Source organism: Pezoporus wallicus, unplaced genomic scaffold (assembly GCF_028554395.1).
Source record: "Pezoporus wallicus isolate ANWC-B61680 ecotype Strahan unplaced genomic scaffold, APGP_CSIRO_Pwel_v1 contig_7553, whole genome shotgun sequence".
In the NCBI taxonomy this organism is placed as follows: Eukaryota; Metazoa; Chordata; class Aves; order Psittaciformes; family Psittacidae; genus Pezoporus; species Pezoporus wallicus.
The window spans coordinates 1,078,738-1,096,698 of record NW_026635101.1 but is presented as its reverse complement, the minus strand read 5'-3'; the positions used below and the strand labels follow the sequence as shown (position 1 = coordinate 1,096,698).

The following is a 17,961-nucleotide window of genomic DNA, read 5'->3' as shown; positions in this document are numbered from 1 at the left end:
GAATGAGGGGGAGAAGAGATTCATTCCATCCAGGCAAATTACTTAGAACATTTCAAAGATGATGTGGTTAAAATATGCTTTCAGAGGACGTGATTTATTTCTTGAGCACAACATCCACATATATTTTACCATACAGCTTAAGAACACACACACCCACAGAGTACTGGTGCATACTGGAAACCAAACATACCCCAAAGATGCATTCCTAGTTGGCTAGAAGAACAATGCGAGTTCACAAGGGTTTACTATGCATAAGGCATTCAGCTAGAACAATTCCATCCTCAATTTCCCATATGCTACTTACATTTCCTCATCACACACACACATGAATACAGTATTTAGAGTCTTCAACATGAAAGACCCATGCTGAGCTGCGGTGACTTTTTGTTACACTCTTGCCTTTATTATTTATGCATCATTTATCAAAGAAAGTTATTCTTCTTTAAACACTAACACCAAAGTAATGCAGGATCAGCAGCGGTGACATAGGCTGGGTTTAGTACAGAAAACTCCCTTGAGAGAACCTCAGAGCAGCCTTCCCAAACTCCAACCAAGCCTCTTAACTTCTGCCAAGCATTCAAACTACACAACTTTTCTTATCGAGCCTGAAGAAATTTTACTGCATCTGCCTCAAGAATTTAAGAGGTGGAAAACTGACAGCGTGCAGCATAACTGGAGCCAGTATCTAATATCCTGTCTCATGGGGGAACTAATTCTGAAGGCTATTTAATTCCTTGTTCAAGGAAAATTCCCACTGAAGTCAATGAGACCGTGCGGAGTGATTTTAGCATGGTAACATAAAACAGTACAATAGCAGCTAGTCCTCAACATAAAAGGCTGAAAATATCAAAAACCTCACCTGGGTTCAGATTTCATTTTCATTAGAAATAAAGCAAGTTTTAAAACAGTTCTGGAGGTACGTCAAACTTTAAAGCAATCAATCCTAGGTTTATTTCCACAAGCGGTCACCAAAGCCAGCACAGAGGTTTGCACAAAAAGAATTTTGAGGAGAATTAATGGCTTCTGCTTCCTCCAGTTGTTTTGAGCAAACTGCACTTTGTTAGGGGAGATCAAAGGAACCAAAACAACCATCACAGGAGTTGCTATCATCTGTCAGCACCCAGATGAGCATCCCAGAGGCAATGTGAAATGTTTCAAAGAAGAGCGAAGACACTGGGCAGTCCAGTGACACTTGAAGGCATGGGCTGCCAGAGATTCTGCTTCATTTCATGACCAAGCTGGAATAGTTACAAGCATGGCACAAGCCTCCCACGTCATCTAACAGACTATTTCTCTTTCAGAAACCTTGCAGGAGATAATTGGGAATAGCTTGTTCAAGGAATATTCATCTAAAACCCCAGCACTTAAGCAGTTGGCTTACATGCAAAGCATGAAAATGTTCCCTCTTCAAGTAATCCCTCCTTTACCATAGTGTTTAGTTACAGGACAACTGTTGGCACTACATCATTACAAGCTGCATACAGAGTATTTCTTGGAGTTTGTTGCTTGGTTGTTTGGAGGGTTACTGGCACTGGTATCCGCTTTATTGGCAGCTAACATTCCTGAAATACCACTACTCATTCCTACTTTACTTTCTAGAAAGAACCCTTTCTTTCACATAGCTATCAGCTCTTTCCTCAGTAGTTGTTCTCAAACTCTCCTGCCTTTTCAGAAATTTTCTCCTCCATGCCATTAGATGCTCTTGAGGCCACCTGAGTATTGCATTCCCAAAGGACAGACTGGAAGATGCAATACAAAGGTACTGGGAAATTTCCTTTATTCTTTATCCTATTCTTACTGTGTCCTCATCTTTCACCTGCTTTGTTTTGGAGTCTGATGCAGTTACTCCAAGGGAATGAGGAATACACACACAAAAACTTCATAACCACTTAAAAAAAAATACTTTCTGACACCCACAAGTCATTACCCCTGCCTTTACCCTCTAGCCATTTTCTGAGTAAAGCTCCACTGATGCACAGCTTAGCCGATGCAGGATTCTGACCCTGGAACAGCTATTTATCTTTCCTTGTTTCCGAGGTTTTAGACAGTAACTGACCCATAACACTACTTTGTTCCTCTTACTAGGACTACTGGCATCAGTAACACTTCACTTTGCCAGAGGAACCAGACTTGAAGTCTTCCAGCCTGAGTGACCACAGCATCAGCAGCCATCTACTGCACCCAGAGCAGTGCGTCAGCGTTCAGACACCAGCATTAGCACAGCCATAGAAATCCCCAGCAAAGCCAGCCAGCTCTGCAGAGTTCTTAAAGCAGCTGCACACTGCTGCTCCACTTCTACAGCACAGCACCTCTGTGCATCACCCTGTGGCCCCATGAAACATCCATGTAACTGCATCAGATGCTCCATCCCTGGCAGTGTTCAAGGCCAGGCTGGACAGAGCTTGAAGCAACCTGGTCTAGTGGAAGGTGTCCCTGCCTGTTGCAGGGGGCTGAAACCGGATGAACTTTAAGGCCTCTTCCAACCCAAACCATTCTATGATCCCTTTCCAATGCCAAAGCAGCAGCACCTGACTTGCCTTGGTAAGGAGCAACACTCTTCCTCCTACACATTACTCTTCCACTCATTAAGTTTCCCTAGAAGCATGAAAAAGCCTCACTTGCTCATTACAACAGACTCTGTGGGGTGCTAAACACCAGCATGACTCCAAACAGCTTTGTTTTCTGACATCAAAACAATAGGCATTTCTGTCTTCTTCTCATGAAAGAGGAAAATAAGGATCATTATTTTAAGAATGTATTTTAGTAGCTTCATGCCTTCAGAAGCCAGCAGAGCAGCCCTGGGTAACACTCTGGAGAACATCCCACCCTGATTCCTGCTGGTTTCCTCAAAGACGGGATCACATCACAACCTTATTCCCCAGGCACATTTTGTCACATCAGCTGCATTCCTCTTCATAACATCAGTTATTTTGCTCAGCAACAACCAAGTTGAAGTAAAAGCCTGGGGCAGGACATTTGGCTCCATTTCTCTATTCATCAGTGTAAATAATTACTACTGAACCTGCAATGAAATAGCGTATCTCTATTCTATTACTAGAAGAGTAAAACACCAGCCTGACTCCTCAGCATCCTCAAATATTTTCTGGAATATCAGCTCCTCTATATTTAAGTGTCTTACCTGCACTAATGTCAGCTATGCTACTGCAAAATCCATTAATTCAGGCAAAGACAATAATTAAAACCAGGAAAGGCAGAGCTGAACTTTTTGTACAGTCAGAGCACAGCAAAGCTGACCGTATTCCTAGGAATTGAGGGCTTGTGGTATGCATGAGCTGTAGCGACTGATCAACTCGAAAAAGATAATTGGTTCAGGGAACAAAGGGGTTTCTTAGTTCAGATGTACAACAGCAGAAAAGAGTTAACGCTGGAACTTCTGAGGAACTATTATAAATCTGAGAAATGTCACCACTTCTTCACAATCTGTGAAAAAGTCCCTTCCTTTTGCTTCTGAGGCCACATTACGCTTCAGCAGGCATCAAAAACTTGAAAGTAATGGAATTGGATCAACATCACAGCTCTTTCAGGAAGCTTTGCTTTTTGCCTCTGAGAAATTTATCTTTTTGGCAAAACAGTACTTTAAATAAAGCACCCATCTCACTGAGACTCAGCACATCACAGTCAGTGATATAAAAAGTCCATCTGTCCTCATCAAAATATCCATTTTTGAAAGGGAGGGAAGACAAAGACCATTTCCATCTCACCTACTGGTTAATCCTCAAGTCTTAGAAGAGACCTTTGGCATCTGCATACACGTATTCAGCAAAGGGTTTTCTTAGCCAAGCTAAGAGCTACCCAGTTACTTCACAGATATTTTGCTTAGGTACTATATTTAATTTGTATTGAGGATCACAACAAACAGATAAAGACTAGAGATACACCCAAGTTTTAACAGAGCCCTCATTGTAGGTACTCCAATACAATGAGAATGCAGCATCTAAATAGAACTGCAATGTGGGGAACATCCTCCAGTGACAGCAGACTCGAGGCTCCAGCAAGCTATGAGTTTTCACAAACTGCAGCTGGCAGAAGGGGCAGCTTTATGTCCTGGGAAACATTTCCAATACACAGTGTACAAGGTACACAAGTAACAAATTCCTGTCCTAAACCCTGTGCCATTAATCAAGCCTTGCAATGACTCCACCAGATGGTTACCCTGCAGCATCTAACATCTATAAACTCAAAAGACTTTTAATTCCCAGAGTGGAAATACCCTGAATGTTCAGTATGTAACATTTGTGATTATTTGGCTTTGCTACAACACATCTCAAGGAAGCATCAATCAGGACACCCATAAACTTCTGTGAAGCTGCAGTCTAACTACAATTTTCATAAAGGAGTAACTCCAAACACGAGAGGAAAAACAAAGTAAGACCTCAGCACTAACCTCCAACAGGCTTAAGTTCTCATGAACTGCTGCTACAGATGAGTAGAGTAAAGCAAGTTTACCTGTCTCTGGAACAGCATCTTCTGGAACAGTGAGGAGTAAGACTGAAGGCAAGAGATCCCACATGAATTGGCAGGAAGAGCGCACACACTGGGCAGCAGGTCCATAATCTCTTTCACTTTACAGTAGCCTCCTCTTCCATTCATTTCCTGCTACTTCAGATCAGCTGCAAGTTTTATTTCCAAGATTTTTTTTTTAAATAAAAGTTCATGGAAAAGTTTTCTACTTGCAGAGGTTTAGCACTTGCTTCTTCCAGACCAGCTGACCTGTTTGACTGTTTTTCCCAAGGTGATCTTTAAATGGCTAGAGCCACACACCAATCCATCAAACCGATGCCGACTTTTCTTCTATACCCAGAAGTCCAGAGCACCCAAGATTTTCCAAGCCCGGAAGTCAGTTTTGTCTCAAGTATTTGCAGATTTTCTAACGACAACTGTGTTAATGCTGCAGGATGAAAGGATCACCACTCCTTGCTACTGTTAACACCTTGCAGGAATTGATAGGGTTGACTCAAAAATCTCTCCTGGGACTCCCAGGTCAGAGGCTCTTGCTCAAATAGCCAAGAGCCGATTATTTTGTTCTGCAACCTTTGTCCATCCATCACACCTTTCATCAAAGCCGCAGGAGAGCTCTGAAGAGTGAAACAGACTGTTTATCTAACGGCTGCTGTTCCACCTTTATCCTTCTCCAAGCAGGATCCAGGAATGTCACAGATTCTGTGAATAATCTCATGTATTAAAGGTACATCTGCCTGTGGGAAAGGAAAAAGAAAAAAGTGTCTGATGTCAGAAGAGACTTGCATCATTGCTGTAAAATTATCCAGTAGTAGTTTATCTTGTCAGTGGTAGCAACTGATGGGCTGAGAGAGTTGGGTTTCCTCAGCCTGGAGAAGAGAAGGCCCAGAGAAGCTGTGGCTGCCCCATCCCTGGCAATGTTCAAGGCCAGGCTGGACAGGGCTTGGAGCAACCTGCTCTAGTGGAAGGTGTCCCTGCCAGTGGCAGGGGGTTGGAAACTGGATGAGCTTTAGGGTCGTTTCCAACCCAAACCAGCCTGTGATTCTATGATAATCTGTAGCCAAACCACCCCAGGAAAGATGCAACTACCAGCAATACAGTGACAGTGACCCAGGTAGAAGAGTTTAGGTTACACACAAAAATGCTCTCACAGCTTGCTATCTAGTCTGAGCCAGGTCATAGAACTGACTCAGACGTGCAACTCCTACTCTCAGATAATTAAGACGCTCAAATAGGAGGAATACACGTAAGAAACCATCAAACCTGGTTTGTCGCCTCAAGATCTTTCAGTACTAATACTCTTTCATATTCTTTTTTTCTTAAGCTATTCATCCATGGATAAGACCAAAAAGTGGCAAACCTCTCAGAGCTGTATTTGTCATTTTAACAGGACAGATCACTATCAGATCCCCTGGCTTAAGTGATGCTAAAATTTCTGGAATATTTTATTTCATAGTCCATATAGTCAGTGCTTCTTTTGATTTCCTAACTATTTGCAGCCAAGGAAAAAGCTGTATTACAATGCTAATCAGAAAATAAAGACACATTTAAATATTGCTTTGCAAGAAGTTAACTTTTTGGTTTATGGAATGAATAATTAGGAAGATGGAGGCAGAGTTGAGTCCATCTCCGTGTGGTACAGCAGTTTTGAGCTGCTACTATAAACTTCTTTCATATCAGCAAGTCATTTGCGCAGCCCATGAATTGCTTTAGGTGGCTGGGCACACAGACCTGACTGAAATTTACACTAAAAAGGGCTATTAATAAATCATTCTTCTCACCGTTTAAATTTATATAAGGATTTCTGTTCCATAATTTCAGGGTCCTTCAAGCACAGATTGTCACAGCTGAACTGTCAAATTACTATATTCATATAACAGCCCCCCCCCCCCATTGATATGAAAGGAAGTATCACTGCAATTATTTTATCAAAATCAGCTAATAATATGTGGCAGAACTAGACAGAGAACATTCTGGATGCCAGTAGACCAGCTTCACACAGGGAAAGACTATCCTTTCTGTAGGTATGCAGCTCATAAAGCACTGTAAAGAGACACCCAAAGAAAGTTAAAGAGTTACCTACAGCCCACCCCAGTTTGTACAGAGAAATAACAAGCCGCTTTGTTTATTCCGTTTATACCTCCTAGTTAGATGTTTTGGTTTTAAATATCAGATACAGATCCACTGTGTCAGGAGACTGAAATGTGAAAGTGATAAATGAAGCAGAAAGCTCATGGCAGAGATTAAACTCTTACTCATTACATGGAGACACAAACGGATTTCCCAGACTTCTAAAATTCTTCAAAAGGAACAACCTAGGAATTTCATATGTTCCTGAACACCTACAAGAGGGCAGCAATACAGCTGACAATACCAAAACTGAAAGAGAACGTCTCTCCATAGTTAACTTATGTACATGCCATATTACATAGCTATTGCGGAAAAGACATTAAGTGCCTGAAATCCCATTGGAAATTATGTCAACATTGAAATAATTCCTTCCACTGTCAGAGTTTTGCCATGCATTTCAATCAAATTGTTCCATCGATAAAGTACTGTACATGAAACATTGCCCTGTCACTTTGCAACTAAGCCTGAACAAGTATTTATGGAGTAGCTTATATTTAGCTGGTAAAGAAACTCCACAAATAAACCACATTGAAAGCTACATGGCATTTAAAACACAACATTTATGCTGTATGTAGAAACTGTGTTCACTCTTAAGTGACTACAACCGTCATAAGATTTGCTTCTGTTCTATGGAAGTTTTCTGTATGAAGAGAGTGTTGGGCACAACAAATTACCCTACAATCACTCTGGGAGTCTTTGCAAGCAATGGCAAACCCAGTAGTTTAAGGGGATTCTTTGAAAAGCATCTACGTGAAACATTTATTTTAATGCAGAATTGGCTTCATTCTTCATCCTAAATAACCAGTTATGTCACGACTGACCAGCAATCAAAACTCCAAGCATTAAAAGTATGTGAACATTGAAACATTGAGATCAAAGCACACACACACTTTACCACCCTGGCACTGTTCATGGCCAGGTTGGATGGGGCTTGGAGCAACCTGCTCTAGTGGAAGGTGTCCCTGCCTGTGGCAGGGGGCTGGAACTGGAAGAGCTCTAAGGTCCCTTCCAGCCCAAACCAGTCTGGGATTCCATGATCTTTGGCATGTACTATGTACACTTTTTACCTTACTGACCTGGCACCACAAGATAACCTCCTTACTGACTTTCTCAGTTAAAGCAATGGGAATGCTGAGGCAAGAAACACATCAAATACTTAAGTGAAGGATCTGACTCTAGTTTTTCAGCCTTTTCACATTATGTAGACACTAAATATAACACAACAGTATAGAATACAGATTTTTACATTTCAAATAAAGCATAAAGCTTTCTGGTTTGACTGAAGAACCACATGAAGCCTCCAAAATTTGTATGGAAAGAATGACTTCCTTGACAATTCACAAGTAAATTAACTTATGAATCAGAATGGTTAAACTGATCCTTCAGGAAACACAGGTGCACAGAGTATGACATTAGATGTCACTTCTCCAAACAACCTACATACAGCAAGACATGTGAATCAGAGTATTTGGGGGGGGGGGGGGGGGGGCTTAATACAAGTTTTATTTTTCTTTATCCCTCATAAAGAGCTTAGCAGTCTATACAGAATCCACAGAATGATCGCCAGTCTCCAACAGCAATCGCAGAGTTTTCATCTTTCAGAAGGGATGTCATCTTATTTCCATAACCGATTTGAGGTCACAAACTCCCACAGGAGAAGTAGCTATGCTGTATCATTCATATGGTACCAGTCACCAACAGGGGAGGGCCCCACAGCTTTCCCAGGAATTCCTTGGCTTCATTCCTTGAAATGGTAAGAGGTAGTCTACTATCCTAAAGGCTTGGTAAAGCCAGATGTGCTAATTCTGGGGGATTAGCACCTTGGGTCCATAACTCGTATCAGGTTAACCACAAAACCATGGTTAAAATCACGGTTAATCACAAAACCATGGTTAAAATCACGGTTAATCACAAAACCATGCTCAGAAGATACTAGCATCCTGCCACTATCACTCTACACATCACACCTTTAGCCAGCAGATGTGCTAATGAAGCTACAGACCTTTCAGACTTAGAAGCACCTGCCTCTTCTTGCATAGTTGATCATATCCCTAATATTCCTGAAGATATCTGTATCTCCTGGGACAGAGCACACACCATGGTAACAAAAAGGCTCACGCTTCCTCAGTTCCTTAGTAAAAGGACAGTAAAACTCACCTTCCTTCTTAATGCTGCTCCAAAGCTACAGGTGAATTTGTGCAGGGCATACTCAAACAGTATTTTCAGTGTCTTAGTTTTATTTAAGAGATACTCCCCAGGACCCAAAAGGCACATACCTGCACAGAAGCACTAGAACCAAAAATACCTACAGTCTTAGAACATCAGGGTTTCAGATGAGCAAAGCAAATGCTGATGCATGTGTGTGTAATGGAGAAACAACTTTTAGTAGTCTTTCTCCAAAATATTTGGCAAATACTTATCATATTTAAATTGTGAATAAGCTTAAGTAAATTGGAGAGACACCTGGAAAATTTCAACCTTGAAGCTTAAACGGTCACAATGTTACAGCTAACAAACTAGCAGAGCAAGACAGAGCTGCTTATGTGGTTTCAACAGAGGCAGTTGCCACCACAACCGAGGCAGTTACCACCACAACCTAAGTGTCATTTTAATACACAGAGTCAAAATCTTGTTCATACTGAAGTCAGTTTAAGTTTAGTTCCACTTGCTGACAAATAGCTATGAAACAGGAAACACAGCAAGCCCAACTGAGCTTAATTCAGCCATTCCTAAGCTACAAAACACCCAATAGGTATCTGGATAGATACCAAACATATGTGACATGAATTCCGAGATTCCCTTCATCAATGACAAAAATATAACTTAATGGCATTTAGGTCATACAGGCTATCTGCTGGAATTAAATAAAGGGTGACAGGACAGTTCATTATCCCTTATACTTTCAGCTATTCAGTTTCCAAACCAGGAACTGAGATACTGAATTTCAAAACCATTCAGAAGTCATAGGGGAACAATTCATTGCCCGGTTAGGACATTGGAGAAGAGACAACACTAGGTTCAGTCAAATGGGAAAATAACAACATTGGTGCTGGCTTTGGATGGTATTTCTGGGATTGTCACTTAATATGTATGATTTGTGTACAGACACAGGACTAGCGACAGGGAGTGCTCCATGTCACATGCCACAGACCCAAACCATCCCTCTCTCCCTGCCTCTCTACCTGTCTTGTCCCTGGCAAAACCCCTACCCCTGTGTGCAGATGGGTGCGATCTCACAAGACCAATTTCTCTCTCTGAAGTGGCATGGTCCAGTGACAGGAGGAAGGAGAGGTCCTGAAGAGCTCTCCTTGCTAGAGCTCCCAAACATAAAGAGTGCTTTGGGAAAGGATGAACGGGGACAGCATATTCCCATTTGTCCTCTTCTATTAGCTTTACTCCACCCCCACATACACTGAGCAGTCACCAAGGCTCCTTGACTATTAAGCTGCAGTAAAAGCAAGGTAATAATTCTACTAAATGGGAAATAGCCTAATTGCATCTGACAATCACTCTTTCCTAAAGCCACTGTCACCAAGACTGTACCTCAAATACCCCTGGGACCAGAACACAGACTTATTAAAACGCTGTGTGGCTTCAGCAGCCCTTTTGCTGTACCACGACTATCTTGCATGACAGAACTCTCATCAAAAATATATTGGTTTTCAGTTTATTTTATCTACATAAACTTGTACAAGCACGACATCGCATCTGACATCAGAATCCTAGAATGGTTTGGAAGGGACCTTAAAGCTCATTCAGTTCCAAGCCCCTGCCATGGGCAGGGACACCTCCCACTAGACCAGATTGCCCCAAGCCCCGTCCAACCTGGCCTTGAACACTGGCAGGGATGTGGCAGCCACAGCTTTTCTGGGCAGCCTGTGCCAGGGCCGCACCGCCCTCACAGGAAAGAACTTCTTCCTGATGTCTGTTCTAAGTCTCCAGTGCCTGACTGCCCTTTCAGGGAAGACATTTCTCCTAATATCCAGTCTAAACCTCTCCTGGTGCAGCTTTGTAAAAGTCTCATTGCTTGCATACGAGGCTGATCCACAAGCTCAGACATCTGAGGCTAAATGATTTTGAACAGCCCTCAAAATGATTTTGGAATGAGACCTGGTGAAAGACCAGCAGTCCTACCACTCCTGTACACAGTGCACCATCACCTCATCTGCAGGCTGGACAGTATCTAACACTGAGAAAAAGATCAAAATATCTTTTATTATGGCATTAAGACCACCCCCTCAATGTCCTGTACTTGAGCCAACACCTACAGTATGCCCAAATCTAAATTCTGTTACTGTAAAAGCAGTTAATAGCTCCTGGGGACTCACTGGCACAGCCAAGGTTTATTGCAAAATAATATTTAAAATGTGATGGGAAATAATTTTTTATTTCTATATGACATTCAAGATAATAAAAGCATTAAGCCACAAGAAACACTCAAGTAAGGCCCTTTAATATCTATAAGCACAGGTGTATCAGCAAGACAATTGTAAGGTTATTTTTGACTTCCCACTGGTGAATACTATGCCATTTTATTGGTATATAAGGTAATAAAATGATAATTTTCAATTATTATCAGTTCATCATAGAGAACCTATAATATGATTTACTTTTTAATTAGGGAGCAGTTTCCAAAGCTGAAATAGCTCATTTTTAATCAAGAAGAAAGTCATCATCTTTTTCCTATAAGCTCGTAATCCTTGAAGAGCTTAACAAGCTAGAAGGCTGACATTTCAACCACTGAACTTTGACTAAAACCATAAAATAATAAGGTTTGTTTCATTTAGTGGTGCAGCTAACATAACTTTGCTGGTGTTGTTTTCATGCATAATATGGGTTGGGTTTTACAATGAGCGAGAAAGGCAATGCAGCCTGATCAAGGCTTAGGAGAGAACTGGGGAGGGAAGGGGGGGGGGGGTGTAAGAAAGCTAATTTATATATAATCACAGTTCTTGGTCAAGTCCAGTGGCATAAAACTCCCTCTCCTACTTTTTCTACAGGTTAACAGAGGCTTTGCAGATAGACGGTAAATTGATTTCCCAGTGCAGAGAATGGCTTAATTTGGGGCAGTCAGTGCCTTCATCTTGCGGAGATAAGGCTGCACAGAAGGAAGGCAGATTCTGTTCCCAGGTGAGTGACCACCCATACAGGAGCAGAGACCAAAGTCCACCTCTCCCTCTGCCAGTTACAGACATTGGGAAAAACACAGATTACATGAGAACGAAGCACCAAGTAAAGGCACAAACCACCAGTCACTAATAACTTTATGCAGTAAACTGAAAAGGTCACTCGGCCACCAGAACAGAAGTGGGGGTTAAAATGATGCTTTCCAGGTAGATACCTACAAAGCTAAGATTACCTTATGGGTTAGAAAGCTATCAGTGGACTATGTGCTTCTACTTGGAAATGAGGGAAGTACAATGTTAAGTGGGAATAGATTCATGAAGAGGCTTCTTGGTTTGCCATTCCCTCCCTCCCATTTACTTGTCTGAGCTTTATCAGCTGTCATGCATTTGCAAATGGGGCCTTTTTAAACATGCATTTATACAACACCACTTTAAAAAAAACCCAACCTGCCATGTGAAGTCTATACTCACTTTCAGTTGGTCTAATTGAAATCAGTGGCACTATCCACAGAAAAGTCAATACATTCCTTTCTATAATCAATTTAAAAATGACTTGGCAAGATTAACAACCAGAAGAGCTCATCAAAACAGGGAGGAAAAAAATATGGGAGAACTCAGCAGGCATCAAATTAGCCTGGTGCCATTAGAACAAGCTGTCCCAAACATAGAGGGTTTAGGGAGGAACTGAGCCAACATAACCCTTTATTGGGGGTTTACTTTTATAAATGTCAGTAAACACAATTGTTTGTTTCACCCTGATAAAGGGATTCTGTATATTTATACATGTTTATTTACTCCACCTGCAGTCCTGCATCCAGCTCTGAGGGCAACAACACAAGAGGGACCTGGAGCTGTTGGAGTGAGTCCAGAGGAGGCCGCAAAGATGCTCAGAGGGCTGGAGCAGCTCTGCTCTGCAGACAGGCTGAGAAGAGATGGGCTTGTTCAGCCTGGAGAAGAGAAGGCTCCGGGGAGACCTTAGAGCAGCTTCCAGTGCCATTCTGTGATTTTTAAAATATATTCATATTGCCATATATATTTATTAATCAAAGCCATATTTACATATATATCCAAAACAAGAACCTTGGTAGCTATACAAAGAGTAAATACCTCTTTCCACCTCTTCCTTCCCCACTGTGACTAGCCATTTCTGTGGAGCATTTCAAGTTGCATGGATAAAGAATTATGACTAATCTATTAAGTGGAAGCAGTCAAATACTTAGAGGAGAGTAGACAAGGTTCACTCCCTTCCTGGATCAGAGGGAACACAAACTCTGTTTCCTCATCTGATCTGCAATCCAGATGAGCCCGTCCACAGGCTCCCCATGAGGTACCTTCAGCTGAAGCTAACTCACTCACATCGACTACTGAGTACTATAGTACTCAAGGCCTTATTACAAATTACATTGCATTATATAATTAATTATTTTGCTAATTCAGGTGTACTATGAACAATTGGTAACTATTTACCAATACATATTTTGCAGAGATATATCATGTAAGTGTGCAAGCAAAGCCAGTCTAAAGGAGGGGGACAAGTTCAGAACAAGCCTCACATTTGCCTGGAATAAGGCTGACAGCCCACAGGCAGAAGATCTGATACCATGTTTCATTAATTATGCACTGGCTTCTTAAAATTATTCAGAGCAGGCTGGACAAGCCTTGATGGATTTCAAAGGCCAGCCTATGTACTAAAGACCCCACATTTATTAAAATCCAGCTTTCAGCTATGCAGAATGCACACAGCCACTCCAGTAATTTGCCCTAAATGGAGAGACTTGCAACTGTAGATTAACTGAGGCAATGAAAGAGCAGCTAGAGTAAAGAAATTAGATATTCCCTTTCATAGTTTCTTCTCTTGAACTTTCAGATTTCACAGGGGTGGGCAATTCCCCAAAATAAGCCAGCAAGGGAATACAAACTCAAACAGCATTTATTAAATCCAGCAGCAGACTTGGTCAATGGCTGCACACAGACTTTGCTTTCTGCCACACATCTTTCTGAAGCAAGCAAATAACACATTTGAGGGCTGTGGCCAGGCACTTGGCTTGTAATAATAGCAAAAAAAAACAAGCATATTTTAGCTTAGTAGCACTCCATTGTTAAACCACAGATGAACTTGGGATAAAGGTGTTTGTTTCATAAGAAAACAAAAAAAACACACAAAACCCACCAGGCAGAAAGAATAAACCCAGCAAAGCCCATTGGCTGTTGAGGTTCCTGAACAGACTTTGATGCTTTAAGCATGCACGCTTAATGCATAAGCATTTCCTGGGTGATTTCTTACTCAGATGGTTCAGGGTGGTTCTAAACCGCGCAAGCAGTTACTGAAGAGCTTTTTTGATGCAATGGTAGAGCGGTACTGAATAGCAGAGACATTAAAACCAAGAGTCCTCAATGGGGGATGCCATAATATGTTCTTTGGCAATCACATCTACACTGCTGCAAGTAAATCTGGCACTTAATAAATTGTCAGGAGAGCGCAACTTATGAAAATAGCATGTGTCTAAAGCCACTGCTGGGCCCCCAAACTTTGCACAGGGACTAGAATGGCTGGAGAGTCCCTCCTGCATTTGGAAAAGCTACAGTGAATGGAATTAAACATCCCCTGTTCTCCTCCCCGACTACCAGCAATCTGGCCATGAGACACTGTCAGCTTAGAGCCATCCCATCTTACTCTTCTTTTACATCCTGCCCAGAGACACACCGAGTCTGCCCTCAGCATTCAGAAAACACAACAAGGGGTGAATAAACCACAACTGCTTCAGTTGAACACACTTTGTACCCTGCCTTTCATAGCCAGCCCCATTTTTTCCACACAGGGTTATGCTGATGCATAACAGTGCTCATTTTAACTTAATGTGTCTGCTCAAAGACACCCACAGGGCACCTAGGGCTCTGCAGAGCCCAACAAGCTTCTCCCTCTCCCAAAGCATGTAAGAACTTTATTCTCACGCTTCTCTTCCCCTTCCACAAACCTAGGTAGATGACACTACAGCCAAGAGAACTGCATTAGCCTAGATACAGAATTAAGAGACTCAATAATAACAACAGAAAACAATAATGATGAATCCACTAAGATTAGTGTTTGCACTTCAAACATGAAACCACCCAGCTTCAAATTAATTTTTTTAAGTAAGCACCAGCACATAAAGGAGCTTTTTTCCCACAGCAGTTTCCACTGCTAACCCTTTCAGCCACCTTAAGTCTTTAAACTACACACATTACCTGTTTAAACTACTTCAATTTTTGTTGAAAAGTCACAACTTTTCTGGAGGGGGTAATTCTACTCTTACACCTGGCTTGTATCTTCTTAGCTGTCATAACTCTTTCATTTGCGCTGCATTTTACAGAAGTTCTTCAGAGTAGAATAACAATATTGAAAATACAAGCAATTAGAGAAGTCACAGAGAGTTTCTCACCTGCAGGGACAGGGCAGCTCCAAGTGAGAAGGTGAGCTGAAGGCAACCATAGCAGGAACAGCAAGACATCCTACAGGCAGTTCAGGAAAAATGAAGGCAATAACCTGGCAAATCCAAAGACCAAATCAGAAAGCAGAGCCAGAAGCAAGCACACCTACATCATAACCCAAAGCACATTCCAGAACACAGCTTAAATAGTGCTCCTACAGTAATGAGCAGAGGGGGTTTGTGGGGTGGGTGCCAGGTGAGGCTGGTCAGGACAATTAAGGGTTATTGGTGCCTTCAGGGGCCCTGAGACAAGTGTTTTGCTTGAATAAGCTTTAATGAACAAGGTCTCTTAGTGAGCCCACTGTGGCAAGTGAATATGCATTTTAAGAGGTACCAACTGACTGCCTGCTTGAGCCAAACAGTCATATCATGTAGATCGACAGAAATCTCTCCTATCTTACCATGAATTCTGCATACACTCACATGAAATCCATATGAAACTCAGCTGGAAACACCAGGCTGCAATTAATAAGCTCTGCTCCAAACTGTATGTTCTGATGTTGCTGTCTTTTGGCCTGCTTTCACCACATTTTCATCCTGAAAATGGACTGAGGTCAGCACTTCTGCTGGGATATTCTGCTGCCACAGACTGCATCCAAACCCAAACCTGGAAGAGGAAATAACACAGAAAGGAGACAGTTCCAAGAGAGCACTTTCAAACGTGAGGAACACTGAAAGTCAGGGGAGTGCCTCATCAGCAGCCTGATTGCAGGTTGTGTGCCCACACCTGTGCATGTCTCTGATCAGTCACACATGTGAGCTACCCTCAGACACTCTAGTTTAATCAGCTCTGCAGCTGAGCTATAAGGTCCTTCCAACCCAAACCACTCTGTGATTCTATGATACACTACCTTTATGACTGAGAGCTTGGGCTTTTCTCCCATCTGTGCCTTTACTTGTCTGCCTCACTGCACACTCACTGCAGGCAGAGCAAGAATCACGTGGGCAATTCTGGTTAAAAAAACCTGCAGGAGTGAGTAAAGGCTCTGATCCCAGCTCATCCAGGGAGAGTCAGCAATAGTGGGAATTTTATATGCTGATTTATACACTGATGACTGAGGCTGGATAGAGGACAGCCACTGTGTATTACTCACCAAGGGACAGGTGACAAAATAAGTAATTAGCAGCTACTGCATGATCTGCACAGCAGAGCAATGACAAACATCCTAGCAAGAAAAACTCACACTTTAGCAAATCCTATCCTGTCAAAACACTGGATACAAATTCATAAAACATCAGGCTTCGTTGGCTCCAGTGCTCAGACAACTGTTCATTCAACACTATTTCCTGATGTGAATTTAACTCTCATGTCATTCGATAATTTGGCCAATGTGTTCTTTGCACTGACAATTTGACGAGACAACTTAGAATGATCAGCAGCAAGCCTCACTTCAGACATTGGTGCTGAATCGTGTTGGACAGATTGCGATTCTGAACAACTAAGCGACCTGCTAACATGTTTGTTGATGGTCCTTCTCCCTCAACCACATACACACAAATGCTTTGTTAACATTAGCTTCCTGGGATTTTGGGAAGTGTAGGCCTGGCAGTAACAACACAAGTTTAGCATTCACTGTGCAGATTCCCAAGCACTACAGCAGCCCTCTGCTCTAACTGCTTCCCTGCTCTCTTCTAACAGTGACAATTAATCACGTCACATTGTGCCAGATGTCAAAGCAGTTTTTTAATGTCAATAAATATTCAGAGGAGACTCGCTTCAAATGAAGACAGAAATTCATTTCAACCGGTGATCTAAGCAGGGTTCAGACCTAGAGGTAAAAGGCTGTTGGACTAATTTACTGCACATCCTCTTGCTTCTGCAGCCCTGGGAATATGAGGTCATATTTTAGGAATGAGAATTAACGTATTTCACTGATTTTAAGACATGCTGGTCTCATCCTGTCATCTGTGTAAGTGGGAACAATTCATCGGCTTTCACGAAAGCACATATGCCCCACAACTCCAAGACAGCCTATCTGCTATATAAAAACAGGAGCAAACTTTCTCCTTCTGTTTGTTTGGGGGTTTTTGTAATGCTAGTGTACATTACAGTATGTAATTAAATAGAATTTATTTCTCATACTGAACTGTAGACGCAGGTCAGCAATTCCCATGACAAGGTATTCTGTATTTTTTCCTCCTCCTTCATCTTTGCAGCAGATAATTTTAATTCCAGCTGAGACTGAGTGAAGCAATGCTGATTTCCCCAGATGGTTCTGCTTTCCTAGACAGAACCCCGATGGAATGATAATTACAGCTGAGGAGACAGGCAAAACTGTGAAATAAATGATAGAGAAAACAATAACTACATTTCACTGGCATGCACAGGTTAACTGAAATGACCATATGATTTGGCACTGGCCTCATGCATGATGCTGCTAGGTTGAGGCATGTCTTTCATTCCTCATTACATTTCACTAGTCTCTTCCACAACTCTTTTCTATAAATCCACAATGATTGACAAATGCCTAAATTAAGAAAAACACTCTTCTTTCATACTTCTCCCATGTGAGAAATGAGCAGTATCAGCAGGGGGAAAGCCATTTACTGGATTATCAGAGATGTTACTTCTTGATACTTCCTTCAGGAACATAGGAAATTCTTTTTATTTTAGAAGCAGCTTTGTTATGCTGCCAATGGGAGCATTATGCATGAACCTAGCAGCCAAAACCAAAGCAGCATACATAGCCAACTGACATATGGGTGAGGTCTGGCGGTCTCGCTACCACTGACAGCACAGAATAAATGCATACGATATT

General features: G+C 41.9%; 2 long non-coding RNA genes across 2 annotated transcripts in view; both read right to left on the bottom strand.

The window, feature by feature from the left end:
• Positions 1-4,563, bottom strand: part of LOC130596027 (uncharacterized) — a 179,441-nt gene extending 174,878 nt beyond the window's left edge. Inside the window, exon 1 of the long non-coding RNA XR_008971442.1 lies at positions 4,468-4,563. This is a non-coding gene — a long non-coding RNA (uncharacterized LOC130596027). The remainder of the gene's footprint in view (positions 1-4,467) is intronic.
• Positions 4,564-5,142: 579 nt separating this feature from the next.
• On the bottom strand, positions 5,143-15,824 carry LOC130596022 (uncharacterized). The gene is made up of 3 exons (XR_008971441.1): positions 15,626-15,824; positions 15,155-15,258; positions 5,143-5,216 (listed from the first exon to the last, which is right to left on the bottom strand). It is a non-coding gene; the product is annotated as an uncharacterized LOC130596022 (long non-coding RNA).
• Positions 15,825-17,961: the final 2,137 nt, after the last annotated feature.